The sequence below is a fragment of the Lathamus discolor genome, chromosome 6 (assembly GCF_037157495.1).
Source record: "Lathamus discolor isolate bLatDis1 chromosome 6, bLatDis1.hap1, whole genome shotgun sequence".
NCBI classification, from domain to species: domain Eukaryota; kingdom Metazoa; phylum Chordata; class Aves; order Psittaciformes; family Psittacidae; genus Lathamus; species Lathamus discolor.
In genome coordinates, this window is record NC_088889.1 from 71,181,319 (window position 1) to 71,199,330 (window position 18,012).

General features: G+C 38.9%; 2 long non-coding RNA genes across 2 annotated transcripts in view; one reads left to right on the forward strand and one right to left on the reverse strand.

Annotated features, from left to right (window-relative positions):
* Nucleotides 1-18,012, forward strand: part of LOC136017677 (uncharacterized) — a 256,952-nt gene that overhangs the window by 64,667 nt on the left and 174,273 nt on the right. The window lies entirely within an intron of this gene.
* The window catches only part of LOC136017676 (uncharacterized), an 829,506-nt gene continuing 815,250 nt past the window's right edge, over nt 3,757-18,012 (reverse strand). The window contains exon 2 of the long non-coding RNA XR_010614037.1: nt 3,757-4,672. This is a non-coding gene — a long non-coding RNA (uncharacterized LOC136017676). The remainder of the gene's footprint in view (nt 4,673-18,012) is intronic.

Consider the following 18,012-nt stretch of genomic DNA (forward strand, 5'->3'; position numbering starts at 1 on the left):
ATGATGGAAGGTACCATAAGGAAGTCAGAAACTGCTTCTGAGTTTTGTTTCCTAAATCTTGATTTCTGCCAAAAATTTCTTTACAGCGAGCTAGTCTTATGTTTAATACCTCATTAGACGTAATGCATTTTACTGCATAAGGCTTTAAGAAATCATTTGCACTACAATAGGAAAATTTGACCTTTTATATATGTTTTCCAATGAAAGTGATTATGCTTGATAAGGTGCCAAAATTATTTAGGGATATGCTGGACACAAGGTTGCTTCTCACATGTTTTAGTTTCCAGATGTTAGTGTGGCTGACTCTTGAGCCATACAATGAGTCTGAGTGTATTTAATCAAGTCTACCTACCCCGAACTGGTTCTTTGTTTTGGGGTAGGTGATTCAATGTCCTTGGGTCAATCTTGGGTTTGATTCCTACTCCAACAGGGTCGATGGCAAATACATCAAAGCTATATAATAACTTCAAGGAAAATATATAGAATGCTTTCTGATACCATACTTTAGAATTGTTTCTTGTGGTGCTTCAAGATTAGTGAAACTAACTCGGCCAGTCATGAATCTGAGTACTGGGTATGAATGCCGGTCCTTAGTTGAGAGGTAGAACCAAATTGGATCTTGAAAATTTGTATCTCTGGAGTCCAGACAAATGAAAATTTTCAGGAAAAGTTAAGTTTAGGTGAACCAATTTGATTTCTGTTTAATGCCATCAATTCCAAATTAGCATGAAACCACTCAAATCATACAATGGTTTGGGTTGGAAGGGACCTTAAAGCTCATCCAGTTCCAGCCCCCTGCCACGGGCAGGGACACCTTCAATTAGATCTTCATTGGAAAGCTCCCTAAGATTTTTATGATGACTTCTCCCTCTCTAACATTAAATGCTTTTTAACAGCGCTTTCTGAAGTCAGATCTTTGTCCTGTTTATCACACCTTAATGGTGGTTGGTAAGATACACAACCAGACTTCTTCACATTGTTCATCGCTATTCAACAGAGGATATATATATATCTGTCTTACCACATGTGAATTTGTAATTTCCTAAGATCTGATCCTGTGAAGTGTGAAGCAGCTGTTAAGATTAGTAATGGCAGTTGCATTTCCTGTGGGAGAAGAGATAACTAAATGTAAATTATTTTGGGATATATGTTGAAGTGATTTTCTCCTTTCATATTTCTGGACAAGTCATGCAGTTCATTTCCAGGATTTAAACGAACCATTCTTTATTTTAATCTTACTGACACATAAAGTGTATAATTTTCAAAACTTGTCTGTAGTACTATTTCACATGTGATCCTTTCCTCACTAAGGAAAGCTGCATGATCTGTTTTCAGATCTGATGAGTTTATAATTTGTCTGCATTTTTATAGAGAGGGGTGAGACAAATGAAACTAGTGAATCAGAGAGGACTCTGTGCAGTGATAACAGAAATTTATTACCCGATTTTTAGTTAAGGCATGATGACTTAAAGGAGGAGGCAGTCCATATCCCCTTCAGTCAGTTCTTTAATGCTCTGCAACATTGGATTTTTAAGTTTTACCAATTTGTGGAGTCCTTTTGGTTTATTCCCAGGCCAGTGTATTTAAACCATTAGAATACTGCCCCTCAGGCTGTAAATTGCAGTATTAGAGAAGTATTTTTATTTTGGATCTGTCTGGTACACAACATCTTTGTCTCTGAATTGGAGAGATATCAATTCGATGGATGGACCACTCAGTGGATAAAGAACTGGCTGGATGGCCACACGCAGAGAGTTCTGGTCAATGGCTCGATGTCCGGCTGGAGACTAGTAACGAGTGGTGTCCCTCAGGGATCGGTGTCGGGACCAGTCTTGTTTAACATCTTCATCACTGACATGGACAGTGGGATTGAATGCACCCTTAGCAAGTTTGCCGATGACACCAAGCTGTGTGGTTTGGTTGATACACTGGAGGGAAGGAATGCCATCCAGAGGGACCTTGACATGCTTGTGAGGTGGGCTGATGCCAACCTTATGAAGTTCAACCATGACAAGTGCAAGGTCCTACACCTGGGTTGGAGCAATCCCAGGCACAGCTACAGACTGGGCAAAGAAGAGATTCAGAGCAGCCCTGCAGAGAAGGACTTGGGGGTGCTGGTCGATGAGAAAATTAACATGAGCCGGCAGTGTACGCTTGCAGCTCAGAAAGCCAACCGTATCCTGGGCTGCATCAAAAGGAGCGTGACCAGCAGGTCGAAGGAGGTGATCCTGCCCCTCTACTCTGCTCTTGTGAGACCTCACCTGGAGTATTGTGTGCAGTTCTGGTGTCCTCAACATAAAAAGGACATGGAACTGTTGGAACAAGTCCAGAGGAGGGCCACGAGGATGATCAGGGGCTGGAGCACCTCCCGTGTGAAGACAGGCTGAGGAAGTAGGGGCTGTTCAGCTTGGAGAAGAGAAGGCTGCATGGAGACCTCATAGCAGCCTTCCAGTATCTGAAGGGGGCCTACTAGGATGCTGGGGAGGGATTCTTTGTCAGGGACTGTAGTGACAGGACAAGAGGTAATGGGTTAAAACTTAACCAGGGGAAGTTTAGATTGGATGTAAGGAGGAAGTTCATTCCTGTTAGGGTGGTGAGGCACTGGAATGGGTTGCCCAGGGAGGTTGTGAATGCTCCATCCCTGGCAGTGTCCAAGGCCATTTTGGACGAAGCCTTGTGTGGGATGGTTTAGGGTGAGGTGTCCCTGCCCATGGCGTGGGGGTTGGAACTAGATGATCCTGAGGTCCTTTCCAGCCCTAAGTATTCTATGATTCTATTCTGTGATTCTATATAGGACTTTCTAGGCTGTAGTTCAATAAAGACCAAACGATGTGTCTGGCTCAGTAATTATATTATTAGAATGGACGTGAATACCCTATCCCTGGCAGTATTCAAGGCAAGGTTGGACAGGGCTTGGAGCAACCTGGTCTAGTGGAAGGTGTCCCTGCCTGTAGTAGGGGGTTGGAAATGGATGCAATTTAAAGTCTCTTCCATCACAAATAATTCTAGGATTCTATGAATTCAAACTCTTATCCTTATTCTCCCTTCCCCGTATTAGTCTAGCTTTGATTCCATTTTCTTTTTCTCCACTTTTGCCCTACTGCAGGGACTCATTGTGTCTTGCCTAGTGCACCCTGAACCTTAAAACTTGATACCAAATTGATTTATCACAATCCTGCATTTCTAAAAACTTAGTTTTGGTGGTTAGTCAGTAGAAGGAAGGCTAAAGAAAAAAATTAACAATTGAGAACAGTTTTGCATGAGCATTACTGCCTTTGAGAATCATCTTGTCTTTGATCTTTCTGTACCTGTCTTGTTCTCTTTTCTTAATGATGCTCTGTTGTGTAATGTCAGATCAAGATATGTGATAATGTATCTTTGCTTTTGTTAGCTTCTTGGAACATTTTGCTCATTATGAAATGCTGATGAATAGCTTGTATTAAAAATGTAGGGAGATCCCATAGCTCTAGGAAAGTTACTCTGATAGTGTTGGTACTGAAATTAAAATATAATAAAGAAAACATTTTGAAGATAATGTTACATGTCAAAAGCAAACAGGGTCAGCATTCAGCATTTCCCCATGCTATGAAATGGCGATGTGAAGATACACAGCTAAATTACTGCATGAGAAAGCCCTTGATTTAGGTCAGATTGTGTCTTTAATGTTTTCATTCTTGTGAATGAAAAACACTGAACCTTAGAAGAAAAGTCAACCATTACCTTAACCATTAATGGATCAGAAGCAAAGACATTGAATAGAATGTAACTGTTTAATTGACTCAAGTAGAACATTTATCTTGGATATTACTTTATTGAACAGTATATCCTATGTCCAGCTAGCATATTCAAGAACAGTGTTTTTGCATATCTTCTGTCTTAATGTAACCCTTTGTTGTTTGCACAGACTGAAAAACATCTCTTTGGTGTTTTCAAATTACTGTATCACATTGAAGATTTTAGAAAATCTATCCACGAATTTCTTGTACTTTCTCTGATTTCTCCTGAAGACAGACAAACTGTTTTATGATAAGAAGTTGCAGGTCTTCAGCAGTTGAACTAGGACTCCTATACGTTATTGCCAGAGCCACTTAGGGTTTTTTTGGTGGGGTGTTTTTTTTTTTTTTGTTTGGGTTTTTGGGGTGTGTTTTTTGTTTGCTTGTTTGTTTTTTAGGGTTTTTTGTTTGGTTTTGTTTTTGTTTTTGTTTTTACTGTCTCTATTTGTAGCTTTCAATTATTGTGGATTTAGCAGGGGGTGTTTACTAGTACTCAGGCAAATAGCATCTCTGGCAAATAAGCTATGCTGTTTTACGACCTAAATCTGCAGAGCTGAGTCTGGTTTTGCTTAGCTGTGGGTGTTTCTTATATGTTTCCTACTATCACATCTGAGAACTAATGATCAGTAATGGGGAAAAATATAGTGTTGTTAATTTAGGCCCAAGGAAAGTTCAAAAAAGCTCTCCTAATTTTCATGAAAGGAGACATCTTTTAAAATCTTGAAAATTACCAGAATTAGAAGAGTTAGAACATCAGCATTTTTTTCCAAGGTAAGTACTTTGTGTAGCTGCTGTAAGATTAGCTCATCGGTCTCCTTTGTCTCTAGTCATTCTCATCTAAATGACCTTTGAGGATCCCTTCCAACCCAAACTATTCTATGATTCTATTCTATGATTGTCTGCTTTATAAGCTTATAATAATATAATAAAATTCAGTGGCAGACTGGGTAAGTTCATGGAAGATAGTTAAAAGAAGGCTACTCGATATATTGTTATTAGATTCATTTCAGGAGCTGTCTCAGGTGAAAATAGTTGGAAGTTGAGAGAGTATTGGCTGGGAATATCACCTATGCATTCATTGAACTTGTTGTTTTTTTTTCCCTTGGACAAGTGTGCAACCACTGCTGGAGATTGCTACTTTCAGTAGAGCAAAGCCTTGTTGACTTTGTATGTTACAATTATAGTCAATTCTCCGGGATAAGGATGAGTAGTTGCTCAAGATAGTAAAGTTAACAAAAATGTCTGAAATTATGAAATCTGTGAAATTCTGACTGTTAAGACTAAGTGAATAAATTGATATTTTACATTTGCAAATGTCTTGATAACTTTCGCTGTCTGAACTCATTAACTGGAATATTCATGTTACGCTTGAGATCATAAAATCACAGACAGTTTTGGGTTGGAAGGGACCTTAAAGCTCATCCAGTTCCAATTCCCAGCCACGGGCAGGGACACCTTCCACTAGACCAGGCTGCTGCAAACCCCACCCAACCTGGCCTTGAACACTGCCAGGGATGGGGCAGCCACAGCTTCTCTGGGCAACCTGTGCCAGGGCCTCACCACCCTCGCAGGGAAGAACTTCTGCCTAAGCTCCTACAAACTAAGAGCATTCAGAGCAGACATTTTTGGGTGTCTTGAAAATTCAATCTTCTGGGCAGGGCAGGAGTTATTTAAGAATGGCAAATTCGTAGATGTAGTTTCAGCACTGCTCAGACAGTGGGACACTATTGGAAATGCCTGTAATATCAAATGTTATTAAATATGACTAGAGGAATGACTGACATTGCAGGGCCTTTTGTCTTGCTTAAGACTTTGTAATTTAAGTTCTTATGCTCTTTACTGCTATGCCAGTAGTGAAAAGAGAAAAAAAGGTTTACTGACAAATTTAATTATGATTAAGCAAAAGTAGGCAGTTGTAGCATTGTGAATTCAGAAAGACCAAACATGGGTTTCATGTAACAGTCAAGAACTGAATATATATGCTTTCAGGGGTTTCTTCAGTGGGCTTTCATCTTTGGCCCAATTTGTTACACTTACTTTATAAATACATATATGTATATGTATGTGTGTGTGTGCATGCATGTGTGTAAAACAAAGAAAAAAACAAATGATCCTACTGTTTATTTAAGAGATGATAAAATATAAATCAACATTCATATTTCATTAGAGGGATGTCTTACGATGTTGAGCTCATATGTGTTCCTTGCAATAGCCAATCAGTCACTCCTATTAAAACTTCTTCTGGCTAATGTCTTGTGGAACTTTTCACTCTCAAAATGTGTCGCGGTTTAAACTCAGTCAGCCACAGTTTCTACTCCTTCCCCCCTCTTTCTTTCCTTCCCCTCCCTCCCACCCCCCTCTCCCGGAGGGATGGGGAGGAGAATCGAAAGAATGTAACTCCCTCAGGTTGAAATAAGAACAGTCCAGTAACTGAGGTATAACACAAATCACTGCTGCTACCACCAATGATAATAATGATAAGAGAAAATAACAAGGGAAGAGAATACGATACCATTGCTGAACGAGTTCAACCCCCCCTCCCCCCCGGAAGAGAGCCCGTGCCCTTCTGGGTAACTCCCAGTTACCTCCCTGGGCATGACGTGCTATGTTATGGAATACCCCTTTGGGTAGCTTGGGTCAGGTGTCCTGTCTCTGCTTCCTCCCGGCTTTCCCTCCTCTCTGGCAGAGCATGAGACTCACAAAGTCCTTGGTCAGAGTAAACATTACTTAGCAACAACTAAAAACATTGGTGTTATCAGCTCTGTTCCCAGGCTGAAAGTCAAAACACAGCGCTGCATCAGGTACTAAGGAGAAAAATTGACTGCTACTGCTAACCCCAGGACAAAATGTTTCTATTCCTTCACTGGCCAAGGATTCATCAGTAGGACTGGGGGAGGAGACCCACTTTCTACTTTTTTTTGATGCACGGGAATTGCTAGGGCTGTAGAGAATCATCTTTTCCCTTAAAAGAAAATGCAACTTTTCTGAGCACATTCGAATTGCACATTCAAATGGCACAGTGTGAGAGGAGTGTGACTATACCTCTAGGTTGGCTTTTATATATAAGCCAGCACAAGGCCCATGCAGTGGCTTTTGAGCCCAAGTTTAGGTTCATATCACAGCTGGTTAGGAAACACCAGACTTGCTTTGACTAGAATTTCAGTGAAACTGAGCTCTTTTTCCTTGTGGCCTGTGATAGAGCAGTAAGTTTTGTATCTATAATTAGAATCACTAACAGTATAAAGGAGATAGGGAGGTTCTGTATGAAGTTCCTTTCATAGGAGGAATAAAAGGTGATGCACAGTGTTGATACAAGTATAAGCAGTACCTGCTGTAGACAGATATTTTTTGCCTTGTGGATAGAATATCCTGAAACTCAGCTGCTAAGACAAAAGCAAATAGAGAACACCAAGGAAGTTGTAGAGTCTCCCTTTTTTAAGATATTCAAGCTTCACTAGGACGTGTTTCTGTGTAACCTGTTCTGGGTGGCCATGTCTTGGCAGGCAGTTGGGCTAGATGATCTCCAGAGGTGCCTTCCAACCCTAATGATTCTGTGATTCATGGTGGTATAAAATGCAAAATACTGCACTAAAAAAGGCCTTTTTTTTTTTTTTTCTCGTCTCTCAGCTTGCAGCAGCTATTTTAAACTTCAAGCAGTAACAAGCAGCATAACATTCCCAAGGTATCTAATGGGTACTGTAGTTGGCTCCAGACTTTGTGTAGGTTGCAGTTCCGTAACTTGGCTTTACTTCTAATCTTGATGGTTTTACCCATTACCTTGGACCATATGTCTGTGTTTCCTGAGTAGAAACATAGAGCTGTTTGAAGGATATGGTTCGTATTGCAGTTGGGTAGTTTTTACCAAGGGTGACGGTGGAGAGTAATGGAGCTCTGCCACCCACAGCACTAATTAAATTTATCCATGTGAAACACAAACCTCCTCATAAGCTACTTAAGGCTAATGGGCTGCTATTTTTTCTATTTATTTTGGTTTCAGTAGAGTGATGGGTGATGAATGCTCCTAATGTTTTGAGGGTGCTTGATGTAGAATAAGCTGACACAAATCTTACTCAAAGACCCTTCTCTGCTAGAGCAAACCTCTGAAAAACCTATTTTTACACTGAAGCTTGGAGGAACTTGTTTAATACCCTTAACGCAAGAATTAGCTGTGAGATATCTAGTGTATCCGAATGTCAGTCATATCATCTGAACTGATCTTATGTGGAAATTCCTTCTGGGAAAATGTTTGATCAGATATCAGGAAGCGGGCTGGGGTAATGCCAGCCCTGGGGTATCAGGCACCTCGATGGGACAAACCAAGGTCAGGCTGGGATGCTGGCCCATAGGTGCGGGTCAAGATCATGTTTTGTGAGGGGAATTGGAATCAGATACAGGGCTGTGTGAATGGGATGTGACATCATCCCTCTTGCTGTTTTGATTTGTGGAGTTTGAATGCAAAGTTAGTGTCATCTCCCATCCTGGTCCTGCAATCAGGTATAAATGACTGTTTTCTGTCTCTTCCATTTCACAGAAATAAACACTTATTTATCCTTTCAAATTGCTATTGTCAGTGGTCTTTGCAATTTAATGTACAGCACTGATACTTTGCTCTATCTGCCAGGTAATTGAGCACGTATCACTGCTGACAAAAGTGGCTGGTTTGAATGATTGGACTATGAGATTTGTTCTTAGTCAATGTGTTGCTTATGCCTGAAGGAAGAAAACACTACATGATGTCAACCATGTGTAAATTCTCAATTTCAGTAAGAAAGGAAAATGTCCCTGTTTTCATAGATAGATAGAACTGTTCATAATTTGATAGACCCATTTTTACACTCTTGCTATGTCAGCTATCAGCTTTTTTGTACTTCATGTGTATGTTTCTACCTTTAGCCATTAAATATGTTCTTAATGTTATTGAATTTTAGACTATAATTTCATGCATTAATATTGGTAATTGGACATAAAAGCAAACGACTTTTAACATAGCATTTTGTAATATATAGATAATTTTGAAAGGAAGAATTGTATAGGCTAAGCCTATCAATCTAGGCATAGGGAAAGCACTCATCTTACAGAGGCAGGCTGAGAGGGATGAACTTGTCCAGCCTGGAGAAAAGAAAACTCCAGGAGGACCTTAGAAAAGCTTCCAGGGCCTAATGGGACTAGAAGAAACCTGGAAAGGGGCTTCGGACAAGGGCCTGTAGAGAAAGGACAAGGGGGAATGGATTTAACCTGACAGAGGGGAAGTTGAGATGAGATTTTAGGCAGAAGCTCTTCCCTCTGAGAGTGGTGAGGTGCTGGCACAGGTTGCCCAGAGAAGCTGTGGCTGTCCCATCCCTGGCAGTGTTCAAGGCCAGGTTGGATGGGGCTTGGAGCAATCTGGTCTGGTGGAAGGTGTCCCTGTCCATGGCAGGGGATTGGAACTGGATGAGCTTTAAGGTCCCTTCCAAACCAAACTAGTCTATGATATAACCAAGACAGCTTGCATTCAAAACTATCCCATTACCAGTAGCAAGACACTTTTTACTTTTTTTCCTCCTAAGGCATACTTTTGCTGATAGAAGTCAAAGGCAAAATTAGCATCTGTAAATTGAGAACACTGGCATTAAGTTAAGCAAGCAGAATACAAAGAAAGTTTTTTATTTTGAAAATCTAACAAAAAGCAGTTTTCTATGATTACTGCAGCTGAGAAGCAGCAGCTGTACTGACTTACTGTATGAATTTAAAGAATTGTACTTAACTGCTCTCGGCATGTTCTCAGAAAACCAAAAGCACTAAGTGAATGTTGACTTTGTCCTATGCTTATAAAGTGCTTTGTTAATTCTGATAGAACCATATTTGTTGCATCAAGACCTGTGGAATGGAGCAATGGCATGGAGCAATTGCACTTTATTCATGTTTTCAAGACTATGTTTTCAAGACTAATCGATATTCCTAAATTATTCTTAGAGTTGTGAATTAGAGAGTCTATAGTAATGACCTTTTATTATATGAAAGAACTATTGAAGTGCTAGAGGTGAATAAGACTACCAAGGAAATGGCTGGATGTCATTGTATGAACAGATTACCGTGATTATAGTTCTTGTCTTTCTGTAACTCAGTTCAACTCCATAAGGAATAAGCCTGAAGTCTGCCTGTTCAGGAATTTTCAAGAACACAAAACCTATCTTATAGTATATGCAGTCTCAATTAAAAGGTAATGATAGTTACTGTGAATCACCATTACTGACTGGGATGCAATACCTTTGAATGGGCACTTAAGAATAGGTGAAAGAGTACAGAAAGGAGAGCTTTACCATTTTCTGGGACAAATAATTAAAACTGTCTCTGATCTGATGACTTTTTCCAAGTGGCTTAGATCCAAGATATTGGGAAGATGTGACTTGTGAGGCTATTTGTTTGTGATGATGCTTAAGCTTCTAGAGCTTCTGAAACCCTTCTGAAAGTTTTTCTTTGATGCTGCATGCAAATGTGCAGAGACCTGGAGCACTCGAGCTGAACTCCAGACTCTTTTCCTAAGGCCTTTTTCTTTTCCCTTTGAACTGAATGCTTCCAAATACTGCTGTGTGAAATGTGAGTTAATAGATATACCTGGAATTAAGTACTAATGATTTGAAGTATAAAGCTACTCATACTAAGACCTTATTTGCTTTTATGCCTGAATTGTATTTGAATTTCAGTATACTCACAATAGCTTTTTGATTTTGTGTTCATGCACCAGGTGTCATTGCTTTTATTCATTTTAAGAATACTGAGAGCGAAGAAATGTCAGCTGTCTTCCAGAGATCAAATGCTCAGACCTTGTTAATCACACTTTAAATGAGAAAATGCATGATGAGAAATGTCATGCTTTAAACTCAAGGACTTCAGCATTTAGCTGCTGAAGAGTTTAAATAGTTTTCCTACTATAATATTTATTTTTCATATTTTCTCACTGCAGTCTTTTATTTGGATGCTTAATAGAAAAGTTTTGTAAAGCTGTCTTGTACTGAGGATGGTATTCATGGATGTCCTCTGGAGGGCAAACAGCAACAGCAGCTTGTATGGGCACATCCATGTGGCCTTTAAAATGTTTGTGTATTCTGTTGTAACCTCCTCCCTGTTCATATCAGTCTTGTTCAGATATATTTTGCCACCAAGAAAAGGGCAATATATATAAAATGTCAGCAGATTTGTACTGGCTAATGTGAACAATAAATAGGCAGAATTATTAGATTTATTGATGGGAAAACTGGTAAGTCTCTGCTTGCCAAGAGTCCTCAGTGATGTGAGGAATTCAGCCTATATTTTTCCTTGAAACAGGCCAATCTTATATATATATATATTCTTAGCTTTTTATGTTAATGTTTTTACTATTAAATCTTCAAGCTGATAAGGATCCCTGTATCAAATAATACATTGTCACTGTACTAACTACATTAAAACAGCTTTGGTATTCCTAGGTGGAGCTACAAATGCGTACTTTGTTGGTTAGAAGCCATTAGTAAAATGTGAACAGCATTCTGAAAAAAACAGTTAAAAACTGAATGCCGTAACAAAGGATAAACAGTTTGAATAAAGTAATTCAGATGATATTTCATCAAGATCAGATGTGTTTCTAGTATTAAAAACATCACTTGTAAATTGCGAACGACTAATAGTTAGTGTTAGAAAAGAACCCTAGTTCTACTCCCCTGCCACGGGCTGGGACACCACACAGTAACTAAGACATGTCACCCAAGACTCCATCAAACCCGACCTTGAACACTGCCAAGGATGGAGCATTCACAACCTCTTTGGCTAAGCTGTTCCAGTTCCTCAGCACCCTCATAGTAAACCTCACCATGCTCACAGTAAATGAAATTATGGTTTCATTGATGTAATTTACAGTATTTAGAGTTATAGTCTTTAAAGCTGTTTTTATTTCTTCTGAAAACTGTATCTAGGAATTAACATTTGACTTCAGCTAGTCGCTGGTAGCAAAAGGCACTAATTTTCAATTATTTTTCATATCATCACAGTTGCTAAGGTAAAGCTTGTCTCTGAGTAGTTATGAAGCATTTCTGCAAAATAAGTTATTTAGGCTTAGTGGTCTAAGCTCTGAACAATAAAAGACAGGTAGAATGCTTCTGTCTATTAGATCTTAGAGCAAAGTTCTGGGCTATTAACTGCGTGTAAGGGGTCGTTGAACCCAATGAAATTGGCTGTCTTAGGTCAATACTGATGTTAGGTCATTCTTATAACAACAAATATTTCCTGGTGTCCATTAAAATTAGAACATTTTTAGTGTAATGTTCTCTCCTTCATTTTTTTGTTGATGAGCAGGAGCATGTTTGTTGTAATATTCCATAGAAGTCTGTGCTTTAGGTTTTCTTTGCAAGTTCTGCTTTAGACTGACATCTCAGTGTCAGGAGAAAAAAATTACGTTTATGAAAAAATGGGATGGGAGAGTTTAGTTTCATGTATGTTGTGAAGCAGAAAGAAGGGGTTTGCTTTTTTTAAACTATTTTTTCTCTCTAGTATCAGTAAATCAAGTACTAAAAATTGAGAGTAGTTCAAAACCACTCAATTTATTAATTTTAACTGAATTTTGCTGAAAACAGGAAGTACATATTAAACAGACCTACCCTAAATGCTTCTATACTTTGTCATAACAAGTCACTTGTATATTGTACCTACATCTGGAAATAATGCGTTTATAATTTCATATTTATATCTTAATACCATTGCTTATATATATAAGCTATATTATTTACTCTATTATTTTCTCAAAGCCTTATCCAACCTAACCTTGAACACTGCCAGGGATGGGGCAGCCACAGCTTCTCTGGGTAATCTGTGCCAGTGCCTCACTACCCTCACAGGGAAGAACTTTTTCCTAATGTCTAATCTAAATCTACCCTCTACCAGGTTAAAGCTTCATGTAGTATGGAGAGAAGCATCTTTGACATCAGTACTAACTCCCATTCAAATAATTGTAAACTGGTATTAAATTTACTTTCTGCTTCCCTTTAGCCTGACCAAACAAGTTCAGCTCAGGTTTATGCCCAAGGCATAATTGGCTGTAATCTTTAGGTCAGGTAGCTCTCATGATAGTGTTTATCAACAATAAAGCATCCTTTTGACAGAATAGGTATTTTGTCTGTAATTTTACAAAATACCTATTCTGTCATTAGGATGGTTTGTGGTTGATTAGGATATTGTAACGTAATACCAAATATTTAGAGGATTGTGAGAGTATGTGAGCTATTTTAAATGTTTTAAATTACCATAGCTTACTATTAATAGGCACATCTAATGAATATGCAGATAAACAACAGCTAAATGTTTTTTGGTGTGCATTTAAAAACCTTCCTTATAAATGTCATAAAGATTTTCACAAAAGTGTCTCAAGTGCACTGGCATATTTGTTATGCAGTCAGCAGCTTTCAGATCGCTTTCTTCCAACACTCCTTTTCACTGGTTGGGCATGAGCTATCTTGGGAGATAAAATCTTCTTTACAAAAAATCTCTCTTGTCCCTTTTATGTTTCCTATGAGACAATGCAGTGAAACATTGCAACATACAGTTCTTGAGCCTATGTTTCAGATATTGATGGGGGAGCCATGTTTCAGTTGACCTCTAGGTCTCAGGCATCTATATGAATATAACACTTGGTTCATGAAAAATGCCAGTGAAAGAAAGAAGCAGTATATAAGGAGGAGCTGAGAATATACAGCAAATAAGTTCACAAGAGCTTAGATCATGTCTGTAATGAATATGTTTACAAGCTCAGTTGCAGTGATTAAGAATTTTCTGTTCCAGCCAAACTCTGTTCAGTACGCATTAAGCAGTGGTATAGCAAGACCTGGCTGACCTTGGTGTCTCCCACTTCCTGTGCTCTCATAAGCTACTAGGTATCATTAGCAAACAGCTTAAAAAGGGCCCCTAAAGATTAGCACTGTATGTTCAGACAATGGGATCAAAAGCAGTTAGAGCAGAAAACTGGTGATGGGGTGCACATAGCGGGAATGTTGCAGAGGGAATGTTGGTAGTTCTTCAGAATCACAATGTGTTTTTCCTGTGCATGTTTTGCAAAATTTCTTTGTACTCTCGGTTAGGTCTGAGTGATGAATACCTAGAGAAAAATCTTTGCAGGGAGACATGGCAAGTGTTTAGTCCATGAATTATCCTGATAAACTTGACATTTCTCTTAATACTGTGCTTATTTTATAGAACTCTGTTTTGAAATGAATTACTACTGTTGTACAGAAATGCAGTTCACTATGGGCTTAGTTGTAGAGTTAGCACTAAGACCAGTCTGTGCTTTTTGCTTCACTCCAACATTTACTGTATTATCCATCCTAATGTTTTTCTAGTAGGGTATCACTATGGTAACTTTCTGCACTTTGAGATTTTTAGCTATTAGATAGCTGTTAGAACAAAATTTTGCATGTACTATTTAATTTATTGCACTCATGGTAAAAATGACATTTAGGCTATTTTATGTGCTTAGAGTGATTTGGAAAAGTTAAAACCTATGGCTTTAGAATTTCAAGATTGATGGCACCACTGGAGATAATTGCTTGACATTTAAATATTGTTAATCAACTTTTCTTTGTACAAGATAGGGATGCTTTTTAATGACACTACTGAGGTACTCAATTTGAGCGACTGTCCACTGTTATACTTCCAAATAAATATTCATTTGTATGCATTAGATAAAAGACCTGCTTTAGAAATGTATTTTCCAGGGGCAAAAAAAATTAGGATGCCCAAAAATTTAGGCAGCACTTCACCTAATTTGAGTGTTTGCATATTACTCAGTTTACTCTCTTGCCTCCTAGCCCAATCACACATATTTTGACTAAAATGCGTATTTCAGAAAGGATGCAGCTTTGATCTCAGCACACTTGTGTATCAGACGCTGCACAGGATTCCTGCTGCATTGAATGAAAATGTTAAATTATTATTGAATAAAGATGTTGAATTGCTTATTAGCTTTTTCTGTCTAAAAGCTTCAGTAGATGATTTGGTATGTTCTGTCTCCATATACGTTAGATATAATGCAATAGACTTCCTTTCCTCCTCCTTCACCCCACCACTGAGAAAACGTGAAAGCAGCTATGGGTGCTGTAGACCTGGATCATAACATTGATATTTAATTGAATTGAATCAGCTGGGTCAGTTTACTGATCTGTTCTCTCTAATTTCCTATGATGCTTTAAAGAAATACATGTACGGACTAGACTTTCTGACCAGTCTACACTGAGAACTACATGTGCCAGTTTAAGCTTTGGATGAACCACTTTGTCATGTTGTAGGAGAAACAGCATAAAGGCAGGATGGCCAGCAAAGGAAAGTAAGTCCTGGAACATTAAACTCAGGGAAACTCCATATAATCCAGTATCAGGCTTACACAGGTGGTGGTGCTTGGGAATGGTAAACTCTTCATTTTGATCTAAATATCCTTGTCCTTGCATTTCTGGTGTTCTTCTTAATTGTCATAGAATCCAGATTGATTTGGATTGGAAGGGACCTTAATGCTCATCTAGTTCCAACCCTGACCCCATTAGAAAATGGCAGCTACTCCAAGGTTTCCCTGGAGCCTTCTCTTCTCCAGGCTGAACAAGCCCAGCTCTCTCAGTCTGGCTCCAGAGCAGAGCTGCTCCAGCTCTTGCAGCATCTCTGTGGCCTCCTCTGTACTTGCTCCAACAGCTCCACATCCCTTTTGCGTTGTTGCCCCAGAGCTGGACACAGGATTGCAGTGAGGGTCTCCCCAGAGTGCAGGAGAGGGGCAGAATCCCCTCCCTCGATCTGCTGGCCGCACTCCTTTTGATGTAGTCCAGCATATGAATGTGTTTGGAGCAGTTGTTTAGGTGTGGAAATGTGGCCACACCACATGTTTGCCATGTAAAATCTTGGTAAAACGAGGATTAATTTCACACAGGAGAAGTACTCTGTTAACATGTTAGAGGCTGCAGCCTTATGGAAATATAATTATGGTTGTAATTGGCAGTGGCAGCTGTTATGCAGTTTTGCTGGTGGGGATCCACAGATGGGTCTCTGGGATTGCTGCAGGGCCCTGCTTGGTGCTTATATTTGTCTTATCCACACAGAGAAATAAAAGATAGCAAGAGTTGAAGGCATAAAAGCTTTGTGAAAGTAGACTCACTTGTCCCTACTGCAAGAACCATCCTGGTTATCCATGGTTCATGATGAGCTGTCTCATGAAAAGGTTTTGACAAAACTGAGCTCCCTGCATACAAGAAAAAGTCATTCAAATGGGAAGAAACAATGGAAGCTTGTGCTTTCTTGGCAGGCAAGCCTCATTTTCTCTCAGTGCTCAGGTTTAAAAAAATTGGAAGTTTTTTTAACAAGGCCATTATAGAATATGTTTAATATTTATTCTCCATAATAATAAAGTTATTGCCCATCTGTACTCCATCATTAGATGCATGTAGTCACAGCTTCACTCCACAGAGTATTGATAGGGAGTTATTGTTAGGGGTCATTTTCCAAACCTGTAAACTCAGAATGAATAAATATATGAGGAGAGGACTTGACTAAAATTTTATCTCCAAAACAGTCTCTGAATTCTATCCAAATGATGAAAGTGATGAACGGTGTTTCTTTTGCTTCATATGTGACTGATAGTTAATTATACTTCTTTACACCTGTCCAAGATGGACATCAGACGCTTCTAGTTCTTATACACTGGCTCTTACAGACACTGTTTATTTGTGAGGTGTGATTTTAAAATAATTTGTCTGCTGCTTGCTTACACTGGGCATTGAGTCCTCCTTCATGCTAACCTTATTTAGTGCAGTCTGCTCTTTTATTGCTTCATACGGCAAGGTTAAATCCCTCTGCTTGTCTTTCAGGAAAAGTAAAATAAATTAAATTAACTGAACTCTTCTGTTTCTGAATAAGGTATCTGTATATATGTTGCAAGGGTTAAAGTTCTCTCATGTGGCTGAATCTAGAAGTATCTTTTCTTTAATGAGGAGCAGCTTTAAATACTTTTTCATAGGGGTTATCAACATTTTAGTGGGGTAGGGTATTAATTTCCCTTACCAATACCCGTATTTGTATGTCTGCCTGAATTTGACTCTTAGTTCTAATGACGGTGTCTCTAAAATACAGTATTTGGTTTATGTGACTCACTACCTTTGAATAGTTCATTACTTCATTGTTTATATATATTCTCGTAGTAATTTAAAAAGAATTTTTTTCCTAACATAGACTAATTCATTATCTTGGTTGTTTTGACAGAGTGAAAAATTAGTGAAGTTATTCTATGGATGAAGTTTCATCCACTCAGTTAATGAAGAGAAGAAGGGAGACGATGTAATTCATGGTGCCTCGGTTCCTAGATGGGAAACAAATATACAGAGCAATTGATATACGGGGACTTTAAAATGTAGGTCCTTAGTTGTGCCTGATATGTATGTAGGTACCTCCATGTGATGTTTGTGGAGTAAAATGTTCTCCAAGAGGGCTGTGCATGATGTCTTCTGTGGGCTGCTCCGAATACAATGGTTAGTGTATGTCAACCTTCAGAATAGGAGCTTGTTGTGAAGCCAACATGGATAACTTCATATAACTTTTGGATCAGCATGGCTGTGGGTGGTAAGAGCAAGGAAATATACTGAAAAAAGAACTATAGAAAACCTGTCAGCTGAGATAATACAGACAAGTTCTGTAACATTTAAAATAGCTTACTGAACTGCGAAGACTGACATTTGCATCATAAAATTAGGCTCTGTTTAATGTATTTTAAGCTTGCTTTGTCTTTTGGTTTTATAAACTAGAAGCAACAAGTGATTGCAGAATTTAAATCAGATTGGCTACCATTTTAAACTGCATCAGGTTTAATTAGTAGATATATTAATTCTGACTTTTTAATGGTTGAAAGCAGTGGAAGGTTTTAATGATTAGGTGGAGTTTCATTGTGGTTATGCATGGCACCAAGTTTGGCCTTCAAATTCAAGTAATTTGAATGGTGCACTTCCTACAAAGTAGTTCTGGGATCCTGAATGTATCACTGATGTAGCGTCTCTCACATGATGAGAAAACTAAGTTGAATGCTCAAAGTAGCTGATGCTTTAGTTGATTGAGTTCTACGTATGCAGTCAACAGTTATGTGCAACTTACTTCATGGCAATGTCTGCTTCCATGATCCCTTTCCTAGTCCCTAAACCCCATTTTTCTCTCCAACTTGGATCTGTTCTGTTCAACCTGGCCTTGAACACTGCCAGGGATGGGGCAGCCACAG